At 39.6% G+C, this 11,015-nt stretch overlaps 1 long non-coding RNA gene across 1 annotated transcript in view; it reads right to left on the bottom strand.

The window, feature by feature from the left end:
• Window positions 1-2,744: 2,744 nt before the first annotated feature.
• Window positions 2,745-11,015, bottom strand: part of LOC130920007 (uncharacterized) — a 96,169-nt gene continuing 87,898 nt past the window's right edge. Inside the window, exon 3 of the long non-coding RNA XR_009064068.1 lies at window positions 2,745-4,936. This is a non-coding gene — a long non-coding RNA (uncharacterized LOC130920007). The remainder of the gene's footprint in view (window positions 4,937-11,015) is intronic.

Below are 11,015 nucleotides of genomic sequence, written 5' to 3'. Positions count from 1 at the left end.
GTCAAACATGGTGGTGGCAGCATCATGGTTTGGGCCTGCTTTTCTTCAGCAGGGACAGGGAAGATGGTTAAAATTGACGGGAAGATGGATGCAGCCAAATACAGGAACATTCTGGAAGAAAACCTGTTGGTATCTGCACAAGACGTGAGACTGGGACGGAGATTTATCTTCCAACAGGACAATGATCCAAAACATAAAGCCAAATCTACAATGGAATGGTTCAAAAATAAACGTATCCAGGTGTTAGAATGGCCAAGTCAAAGTCCAGACCTGAATCCAATCAAGAATCTGTGGAAAGAGCTGAAGACTGCTGTTCACAAACACTCTCCATCCAACGTCACAGAGCTCGAGCTGTTTTGCAAGGAAGAATGGGCAAGAATGTCAGTCTCTCGATGTGCAAAACTGATGGAAACATACCCCAAGCGACTTGCAGCTGTAATTGGAACAAAAGGTGGCGCTACAAAGTATTAACGCAAGGGGGCCGAATAACATTGCACGCCCCACTTTTCAGTTTTTTATTTGTTAAAAAAGTTTAAATTATCCAATAAATTTTGTTCCACTTCACGATTGTGTCCCACTTGTTGTTGATTCTTGACAAAAAATTAAAATTTTATATCTATATGTTTGAAGCCTGAAATGTGGCGAAAGGTTGCAAGATTCAAGGGGGTCGAATACTTTTGCAAGGCACTGTACATACACACAATTTTTGACCCTTAAATGAACAACATTTCGAAAGTTTTACACTTTGAAATGTTTATTTTTCCCCAATTAATACATTCCATATTGAAATCAAAATATTCACCACTATGTGTGATTTTTATTTCCATTCGACCCTGAGGGATTGAATGGATTATACACTAATTTCTGATAGTGTGCATTGCATTTGCTTATGAACCTTGTATGCGCGTGTGTGTGCACGTATACACACACGTATGTGTGTGTATGTTAACTGTCAACTTCCAATGTGGTCCAATTCATAAGCAATTTCCTTTGACTAACTTTATATATACTTTGCATGACAGCCTCGAATCATCTTTTTCTATTCAGATAAATGGAAAAGCCATTCATCCTCCCAAAAACAGAAACAAATAATTTGTTTAATGCTTTGTGAAATATACATTTCAATTACGTTTGTCAATGGCAGGGGTCGGCAACCCATGTTTTGAGAGCCGCATGCGGCTCTTTAGCGCTGCCCTAGTGGCTCCCTGGAGCATTTTCAAAAATGTTTGAAATTGGAAAAAGATGGGGGAGGGAAATATATTTTTTGTTTTGATATGGTTTCTGTAGGAGGACAAAATTACACAAACATTTTTAACGTTTTCCAATGCTGTAAAAATGTGTAGAATAAATAATAAATTTCAACATTTCTGTCAACGAAAATTTGCATCATAGTCTGCGACACACGTTTTTATCAGCAGGGCGGGATGCCAGCCAGGTGGTTATTGTGAACAAACCGGCGGCTGTGTAATGGGCCATGGATCCCATAGGGAAAAAGAGAAAAATAACTGAGGAGAACAGAGGATTCAATGTTTCTTGGACCAAATCATTTGCATTAATTGCCAATATAGAAAGTTTGCCTGAATGTTTATGCTGTGGCGAGAAGTTGTCAAATAACAAAAAGAGTACGTAATGTGGAAAGACATTTCCAGGGAAGGCATGCTTCATTTGAAGCCGAGTGGGAGTGAGAGAAACGGTGCGATTGCATTACTTTTGAAGAACTTAGAGAGGCGCAAAAATAGATTTCAGAAGTGGATTGCATTGCCAAACTCCACTACTGCTGCAAGTTATGTTGCAACCCGGGAGATAATAAAGCGTGGAAAAGTGTTCACAAATGGTGAGTACATGAAGGAGACATTCATCAACATATCAGAACACCTATTTGCCGACTTAAAAAAAAACAAAAAAAAACGAGATAATAAAGAAAACCAAAGACATGCCCAGATTAGGGGCATGTTATGCACGTTTTTGTTGGTTTTCGAAACCTCAAAATAAAAATAACATCAAAAACCTGATTTTATTGCATTTCTTTAATTTCATAAAAGCAATGAAACAATTCATTAATATTTTAATGAAGCTAAACTTGAGATGGAATCTTACAACAGAGTAGTCACGTGGTGCGTTGGATGCACTGCAGGGAAAATAAACATTAAATCATGAAGGCTCGTTATGTATTTTAGCCAACTTAGTCATATTGATAGTTGGCTAATTTAGCTAATACAAATACATACAGCATGTGTTGCCTTCAATATTAGGCTTATTTTAAACTTTTAATGTTTTGCAGTGCCAAACGTATTTGTTTGGGTTTGTTTTTTGGGTCCAATATGGCTCTTTCAACATTTTTGGTTTCCGACCCCTGGGCAATGGGAAGGGTTTGATCAAGGCTGGTACCACTACAAATTCTACACTTGGGAACAACTAATGATGGCAGCGATGAATCAGTAAAACATTTTAAATCGGCTTTTTTTAAGAAGCATGGCAGATTGTGAGGGAGAAAAGGCCCACTGGTTGATGTCAGATATTTTTATAACATTTTACTTTCCATGCTTGTAAATGTGTGGTAACCAGTGTTGGGCACGTTATTTTAAAAATGTAATTAGTTATAGTTACTCACTACTTCTTCCAAAAAGTAACTGAGTTAGTAACTGAATTACTCTATAGTAAAAGTAACTAGTTACCAGGGAAAGTAACTATTTCCGTTACTTTAAAAAGAAGTTGTTGTATGTCAAAGAATTTTAAAATTTCTGAGCAGTATTCGAGTCAGTTGAATAGAGAAGAACAGACAGGTAGTTGTGTTATAGAACCTTGTAATATTTATTGCACCTCACCAGCAACAGATTTATCCTACACTTGAAGTGCAACAAAAATAAACAGATTTGAATTGCTTACCACAGATGTCGACAAAAACTTTGCCCCGGGACATGAATTACACTTCACATGCACGTTCTTTCCTTTAATTTCGACCAACTTGAAATAGTGTTTATATCTCCCCCTCGTAAAGGACAAGTTTTCCTCTGAATGCTCTGCCATTATATCCCTCTGCATCTGTTTATCGTGTGTGTGTTTGCCACACGCGCTTTTCCGGTTTGTGTGTGGAAGCACCGGCTCTGAAGTTTTTTTTTTTTTTAAACAAACTTTATTAACAACAAATACACATATACAAACATAGGGCGAGACAATTCACATATAAACAACCGGCTCTGAAGTACGTGCGCTATTAGGCTCGAGCGTTTACGTCACAGAATGGGGGATCACGTGAGATTTGACAACAACGAAGCCATATTGGAAGCAGGTCTGGCTAGCGGGACTTTAAACTTTAACTTGCCAGTTATATAAAGAGACAAACTCGTTACTAAGGCGAAGAACAGATATGTAATCAAACTTAAGGATGTGAACAATGTTGACCCTTATGAGCAAGCCGAAGACAAATGGAGTAAAGATGTCGACGGGCTTCCACAATTACGCGAAATGGACAATCTGCTGTATATATTCTTTGGTGTATGTTACTATACTCATCAGTGATTCCGAAATTACAAATCGCTATAAAGCTACGAACAGTTTTGCTGCGAATGGGTGCAGGACCTGCACATTATGACCGTATCAAACGGCAACTCCATTGTTCTTGCAAAGGTAGGCTATGTGTGTTTACTATTTTCATTGCCATGAACCTGAACGCACGCCAAGTCTTGGATGACAAATAAACAGAGCAGAGTACACTCGCTATGGCTGGTAGTTTCTTCAATTTATTCAAAGAAAGTAACGCACCGCTTTTGACTGTCAGTAACGGTAACAGCGTTGTAACGGCGGACAAAATAGTTAGATTACCCCGTTACTGAAAAAATAACGCCGTTATGTAACGGCGTTATTCCCGACACTGGTGGTAACATGGAGGAAGTCGGCGTGATGTCACAATGACATCACCTCGCTTAGCGACGTGTCGCCATTTTGTGAAGGGGGAACGCACAGCTAAACATTCCATAGACAAACGTCTGAAATTAATATATTTCAGGTGTGCGTTACGTCTTTTTTCCTAAAAACGTCTTAAACGTGGCTTACTATTATCACGAGTCACTGCCGACAGACACGAGGAGGCGATGCAATTTGAAATTAGCGTTTATTGGCTTACAAAGCTGCCGTTACAAAGTCGCAGCTTATAGCTGGATAAACAAAGGAATGACCAGCAGTGGAGTTCAGAAACATCTACAACTACCTCATAAAGTCACCCAGTAAGTTGACCATTATCATTTACGTGGAATATGTACTGTGTGGAACTGAGAAAATTGGTAGTATATACGAAGTGATTATTCCTGCCGTAACCGGTAATTCGCCTCCAAGCGTTATTTAGCCGTGAGCACGTCACGGCAAAATAACCAATTCCCACCAGGCCAATAATACACCGATTGACTAATCAGAGCAGTTCACGGCAAAAGAAAAATAACGCTTTGCGAGTTGCCGGTTACGGTAATAATAACCACTGCCTAGTCTATTGAATCCTAGCAGCTAATTGGGGCAAAAATGTAAGTTTACTCACCAGTAATAAAACGGCGACTGCAAATGTAAATGTGCTTGGATTTAGGTTCTCACAGGCGAAAATAGTCCACAGAACCGTCTTCTTTTACTGTTCCCCGATTAATTGCTCTCAGCCATTTGTTTCTCCTTTTCTTCTCACGTGGAAGAATGAAGAACTTCAATTGCGGCTCCGAACTCTTCCTTGTGTGACAACCCGCAACACAGCAACTTTTAGTCATTCCGACGGAAAAAAGACCGCAAATAAAATTAAAGTTAAACGCGTTTGTATTACAATGCACGACAGAGCAACTGCTTGTGACTCGTCTTTTGCCCCATTGTCAATATGGCGACGCTTTGATGTGGCTGGTGACGTCATTAAATGCCCGGATGTCCGACTTCCTCTGCAGTGATATCATAATGGAGATCTTGTCTGTATGAAAAGAATCACAATTCACATGTTAGAGGTAACACACTGATGTGCCATCAGGCCCTTATACTGTATATCGGTAAGTCCTGCAAATCCGCAGTTAAGTAAATTTTCTGATGCAGAACTGTGAATTGCGTGTGCATTGAATATTCACTCTAAACTGGGATGAAAAATGTAGATTTTTAACTGTCCTTGTGTTATTTTGATTATTCTATAGAACCTCGTCATTTAATGTGAATACTTTTTTATGTGTGTGTACATAGATTGTTGTTATGGTGTGGCAGCAGGCAGTAGTCGAGGATGATGATGATATGTTGCGATGACAGGTGTGTTCACATGCATTGCAGGTGATGTCTCCCATGCTCACTTAGCTAATGAGTCCAATTAAAGTAATTAAGAGCTGGCATGGGAAACCTTCTCCCCTCCTCCCACACAGCGCCCAACCCATCTATTCCCCCATTGCCCGGTCACATCAACAAAACAACACACAAGCCTGCACTGCTACATGCCATCAACACTTTGTCTCCTTTCTTTTGTCCTGCTGCAGTCCTCCTCCTATGGGTGCTTTGCATTCCATGACTCTTTTAAAGAATCATGAAGGCTAAAACAAGTGTTCACTTCACATGCACTTAAGAGACACTTCCTGTCACAGCGGTGAGCAAAGGAGAGGGCTTGCAGGAGAAAGAGCACAGTTCGAAAGGGTGAGGAGATGATGCCAAGTCAGGCCCTAATGAGGGGAGGGATAATTGTTTTGTTTTGTTAGGTAGGGGGCCTGAGGGGCTGAAATGACATGCCACACATGGTTTATGGATGACGTGGAATGGTAGAGGTGGTGTTTCGTGGGCTTGATGAAGGTAGTGGAAGTGTATTCTTTATTTAAATTGCAGGAATTCTGGCATTACAACAGCGAGAAGCACAATTCATAATATCAAAGAGTCAAAAATATATAAGCACAGTGGTACCTCGACATTTGATCGCATCGACATCCGACGTAAAATTTGACTCGTCATTTGTCTCGACATATGACGACATGGTTGAAATACGACGATTTATGACAGTGTCCCAATTGCATTGTTTTCCTGCAAGACCGACGCACGGCAGATTTTCTTGAGAGCGAAATACACATAGGTCCCAAGAAGGTTAGTGCAGGTAGTAAAAACAAGGAGAAGGGTGACACTTACCATTGAAATTAAGATGGAAATGATAGAAAAATGTGGCAGTTGTGTGCGTATCTGTGAATTGGCTCGACAATACGGCCGGAATATGTCTATGATCTCGACGGTCATCCTCCGACCACCGTTTGCCAGTCTTTATAAGTTAAGGTGACAATTATTATCATTGAAATATCGGCAAGGAAGTTGCCAGCATTGTCAGGTTTTTAATCATTTAATGCAGAACTTGTGGAACACAACATGGCTACTGTGCGCCGTAGCCGACGACAGCAACAATATGAAAATAGAAAGTAGAAACGTACCACTCTTTTGCACCTCTCTCGCTCTGTCGTCAGTTACACAGTGCATTCAGGGAGAGCATGGACAACACAACCGCCACATTAGAACCCGATTTGTTACATTATTGTTACAATTAATTATTATTTATGATTCCGATTTGTATTTATAATTCATTTGTTTTCTTATGTGTAATTGTTATTTGTAATTGTACCAGCAATATTCATTAAGGATTTAGCGTAGGTTTTTGGGCTGTGGAACGAATTAATCGAATAATGTATCCTTATGGGAAAATCCCACTTGACATACGACCATTTCGACTTACAAACCAGGTCCTGGAACAAATTAAATTCGTATGTAGAGGTACCACTGTACATTCAATGTTTCTCCTCTTGGTTTATTGTCAGTATGCTTGCTGTAATTGCGTTTTACAAGTGATTGTCTTCTATAACAATATAGCCTAGAACACACCACTAATTTTGCTCCTGAAAGTCCGACCTACATCCGAGTTAGCATAGTTTGTCTGTGCTTGTGGACAAAAGCAGTAGTGGTTTACTCAAAAGAAGACTCCATTTTTATTTTATTTTTGTTAGGGTTGGGTTATCGTCCCTACCTATATTAAGACCAAACAAGCCACAGACATTGAGGAACTAAACTGGGACATTTAAGAAATCATAATGTTGCATTTTATTACTCTCCAAATTATTCAGTGCCCTCCATAATTATTGGCACCCCTGGTTAAGACGTGTTTTTAGCTTCTAATATATATATTTTTAATTCCAATATTATGGGACCTTAATGGAAAAAAAGAGAAAAATCCAACCTTCAATACAAGTGCATTTATTCAGTGGGAAAAAAATCCCACATAATGAAATAATTATTTGACATCAAATAATGTGTGTCACAATTATTAGCACCCCTGGTGGTAATACTTTGTACAACCCCCTTTTGCCAACAAAACAAGGTCTGGGGACTGAGATGGCCATGGGAGGAGCTTGATTTTGTGTCTGGTGAACCATTTCTGTGTAGATTTGGCCATATGTTTAGGGTCATTGTCTTGCTGAAAGACCCAGTGGTGACCCATCTTCAGCTTTCGGGCAGAGGGCAACAGATTTTGATTTAAAATGTCCTGGTATTTCAAAGCATTCATGATGCCATGCACCCTAACAAGGTTCCCAGGGCCTTTGGAAGCGAAACAGCTACACAGCATCACTGACCCACCCCCATACTTCACAGTGGGTATGAGGTGCTTTTCAGTCCCAGTCCCACGGTCCCAGTTGAAGCCTGGGACCGTGTGCTTTGGTCAGATGAGACTAATACCCCTTTCCCACTGAAACTAGTGGATCAACGCGCGTTTTTCCAAGCCGATGCAACCCGCTAGCAATTGGCATTTGGCACCTTTCCCATTGACAAAAAAAAAGCTGTCTTTTTTTTTTTCCACCCGTCTCACCCCCAACCCCTCCTCAGCCGTGTGTAAGGTTCGTGACGTCACCACGCTAAGATGCGCTTCGACAAGTGCGACCGAATTCATTCAGTTCAAGGAAGTAAACAATGCAAAGCAACATAGAAGCTTCCTTTCCGTTTGTGTTTTCTGTTTTCATGCTTTTTACTGCCCTCAAAATGGTCGAAATGCAGCAAAGGATCAACACTCTGCTTGTGCTGAGGCAACGTAGGCGACGTGAATTTTGGAAATTGAAAGGAGTCGTGTACGTCACAGAAGGAGGAGAAGAGCCTTTGTTTCATCTGTTATGGCTATTGCTAACGCTGCTACACCGACTGTTCGCTGTATGTGGAACCCGATAGTGGATCCGGGCTAGAGCACATGGTTTTTGTTTTTGTTATGACGCATCACGTACTAGCCTACGTCACCACGTAGATTAGGGTGTTGACTGTTGACCCGGGGTTTTGCTTTCACACTGCATGGCGATCAGAGCCGAGGTGATTTTAACGCGGGTTGCTTGGCGGGTTGATTGACACGGGTCGCTGCACCTTTTCCACTTCCACCAAAAGCCAATTGTTAGCGGGTTGACACGGGTTTTTTGGCCAGTGGGAAAGGGGTATAAGATTGAGCTTTTTGGCAACAAACACTCTAAGTGGGTCTGGCGTGCCACGAAAGATGAGGATGCTGAAAAGCAAAGTCCCTGGGAACCTTGTTAGGGTGCATGGCATCATGAATGGTTTGAAACACCACATTTTAAATCAAAATCTGTTGCCCTCTGCCCGAAAGCTGAAGATGGGTCATCACTGGGTCTTTCAGCAAGCAAGTTAATGACCCTAAACATATGGCCAAATCTACACAGAAATGGTTCACCAGATACAAAATCAAGCTCTTCCCATGGCCATCTCAGTCCCCAGACCTTGTTTTGTTGGCAAAAGGGGGTTGTACAAAGTATTAACACCAGGGGTGCTAATATTTGTGACACACATTATTTGATGTCAAATAATTATTTCTTTATGTGGGATTTTTCCCCACTGAATAAATGCACTTGTATTGAAGGTTGGATTTTTCTCTTTTTTTCCATTAAGGTCCCATATTATTTGAATAAAAAAAAAATAAAATAAAAAATATTAGAAGCTAAAAAACACATCTTAACCAGGGGTGCCAATAATTATGGAGGGCACTGTATTGCTTCATGAAATGTATTTGATGAGATAGTTATTAAGATGTTATTACATAATTGCTCTAATCAATTGCTGCTTGCAATGAAGAAATGCTTATTGTTGCTTACAAAGAAGGAATGTTTTGTCTTGAAGTAGTCTTGAAGTGACCTCTTGCCTTTTCAAGGGCAGAGGCAAAAAATGCAGCTTTGCTGAAATGTGCTGACACACATGTATATTATTCCATCTACATGCACACACATAGCCAAACTAATACAAGGGGTGTCACCAGCTTGCTTCCCCTCTCCCTTTTAGGGCAAGGCACCCGTCTGTTGCTAGGGCCATCCCAAATAAAAAGCGAGGTGAAGGAGGGGCTAGGTAGAGCGATTGCGGAAGTTGAATAATTTTCCCTCCTTCTCCTTGCAAGCTTTTCAACTAAATTGAGTGCCTTCTATCCTTATTTTGGGTAATATTATAAATGTCTACCCAAGGATTCGTATTTGAACTTGACATTTAAAATGTAAGCTAATAGGAAAATACAAAGAAAATGAACTGCTATTGGCCAGGGTTGCAAACTCAATCAATGGCACCGACCGCGCTGTCAGGCACTGCATGTTGACATGAAGGCATTATCTTTGACATCAAAAGATAAAGATGAGACACACCAGATCAATAGTGACTCTTTGAGTTTTGCATTGTTCTATAATCTATTTGTGTGTCAATCACATCCTCTTTGTTCCCCCTTTATGCCTGTCAGGCCAAATATATCCTCTGCTGAAATCTGAAGATTGACTTGACAAATGGACAATGTTCCACTGTTTTCCGCTTGAATAAGTCCTATGTAGTTTTGGGACATTATCATACTACCCGAAACAGTGTGGTTGCTTTTCAATTGCAACGGGCAGAATTAAAGTTAGTGACATCATTTTGCTGCTGCCATCATTTAAAAATAAATAAATAAATAAATAAAAATCATTCATTCATTTGATCGAGATACAGTAATTAGTTTGTTCAAAAAGAACCCATGCAATACCAAATAATCAAGAGTATAGCAGCGTTGTACAGTATGTACTAGTGTGTATCAAACTGTTACAACACATTAGAACATTACTTGTAGATAAAATACTATACTAGAACATTCCTATTTAACTACTTGTATATTGATAAGAAAATAGCAACGAAAATGGGAGGGGACATTGTATGAGACAATCATTATTTGACTCAGGCATTGGCAACCTTCATGCAACTTTTAAAAATGAATAAAACCTCAAAGAACCTTTTATATATACATGTATATATTTAATTTAAAAAATAATAATAATAATTAAAAAAAAAAAAAGAAAGAAATCGCCAAAACAATGAATCATATTTGCCCATAATATTTATTTATAATACCAAATATCATGTGTTTCCTATAAATTCTCAATGGACATCATAATAAATGACCCACCCCTCCTGTGTTTTGGGGAGAAAAGGCAACCATTTCATAAAGAAATAGCTGCAACCACATGCAATTTGTTAAAAAAAATCTTTATATATATATTGCTCATTTATGCACATATCCCATGCAAAAGACCCTCACTGTCAAAATAGACATGCATGATTAATCTCTCAGTGCATAAATTGTGATAGTGAGAAGGGCTCACATCTGGACATAACCTAAACCGCCACATCTGCTCACATTTATAAAAGAGTATGAAAGTTTGCTTTTACTTCTCGGAATTTGCTGGGCATGCCGGCAGAGTAAAAAACACCTTTTTGGATTCAGATTATATTTTGTGGGGGAAAATGTTTTTGATCTGAAGAACTTTTTGTGTCTTCAGACATGTAAAATATTCTTTGACAAAAATAAGACAACTTGTCTTTGGCTTTTTGTTATGGTTGTAATTTGATAAACAACATTGGTGACCTTGCTTGCATTAGAGGGGGGAAAAAGGAAATACCATCAACAAAATGTCATTTGAGCACAGTTTGGTAATCTGGCAACTTGCGGCATGCAGCAAATTATGCGGGTGGGCTGCACTTTGTGGGCCAGA

This window comes from Corythoichthys intestinalis, chromosome 8, assembly GCF_030265065.1.
Source record: "Corythoichthys intestinalis isolate RoL2023-P3 chromosome 8, ASM3026506v1, whole genome shotgun sequence".
Taxonomy (NCBI): Eukaryota; Metazoa; Chordata; class Actinopteri; order Syngnathiformes; family Syngnathidae; genus Corythoichthys; species Corythoichthys intestinalis.
The sequence above is the reverse complement of the archived record's forward strand: the minus strand, read 5'-3'. Positions and strand labels throughout refer to the sequence as shown.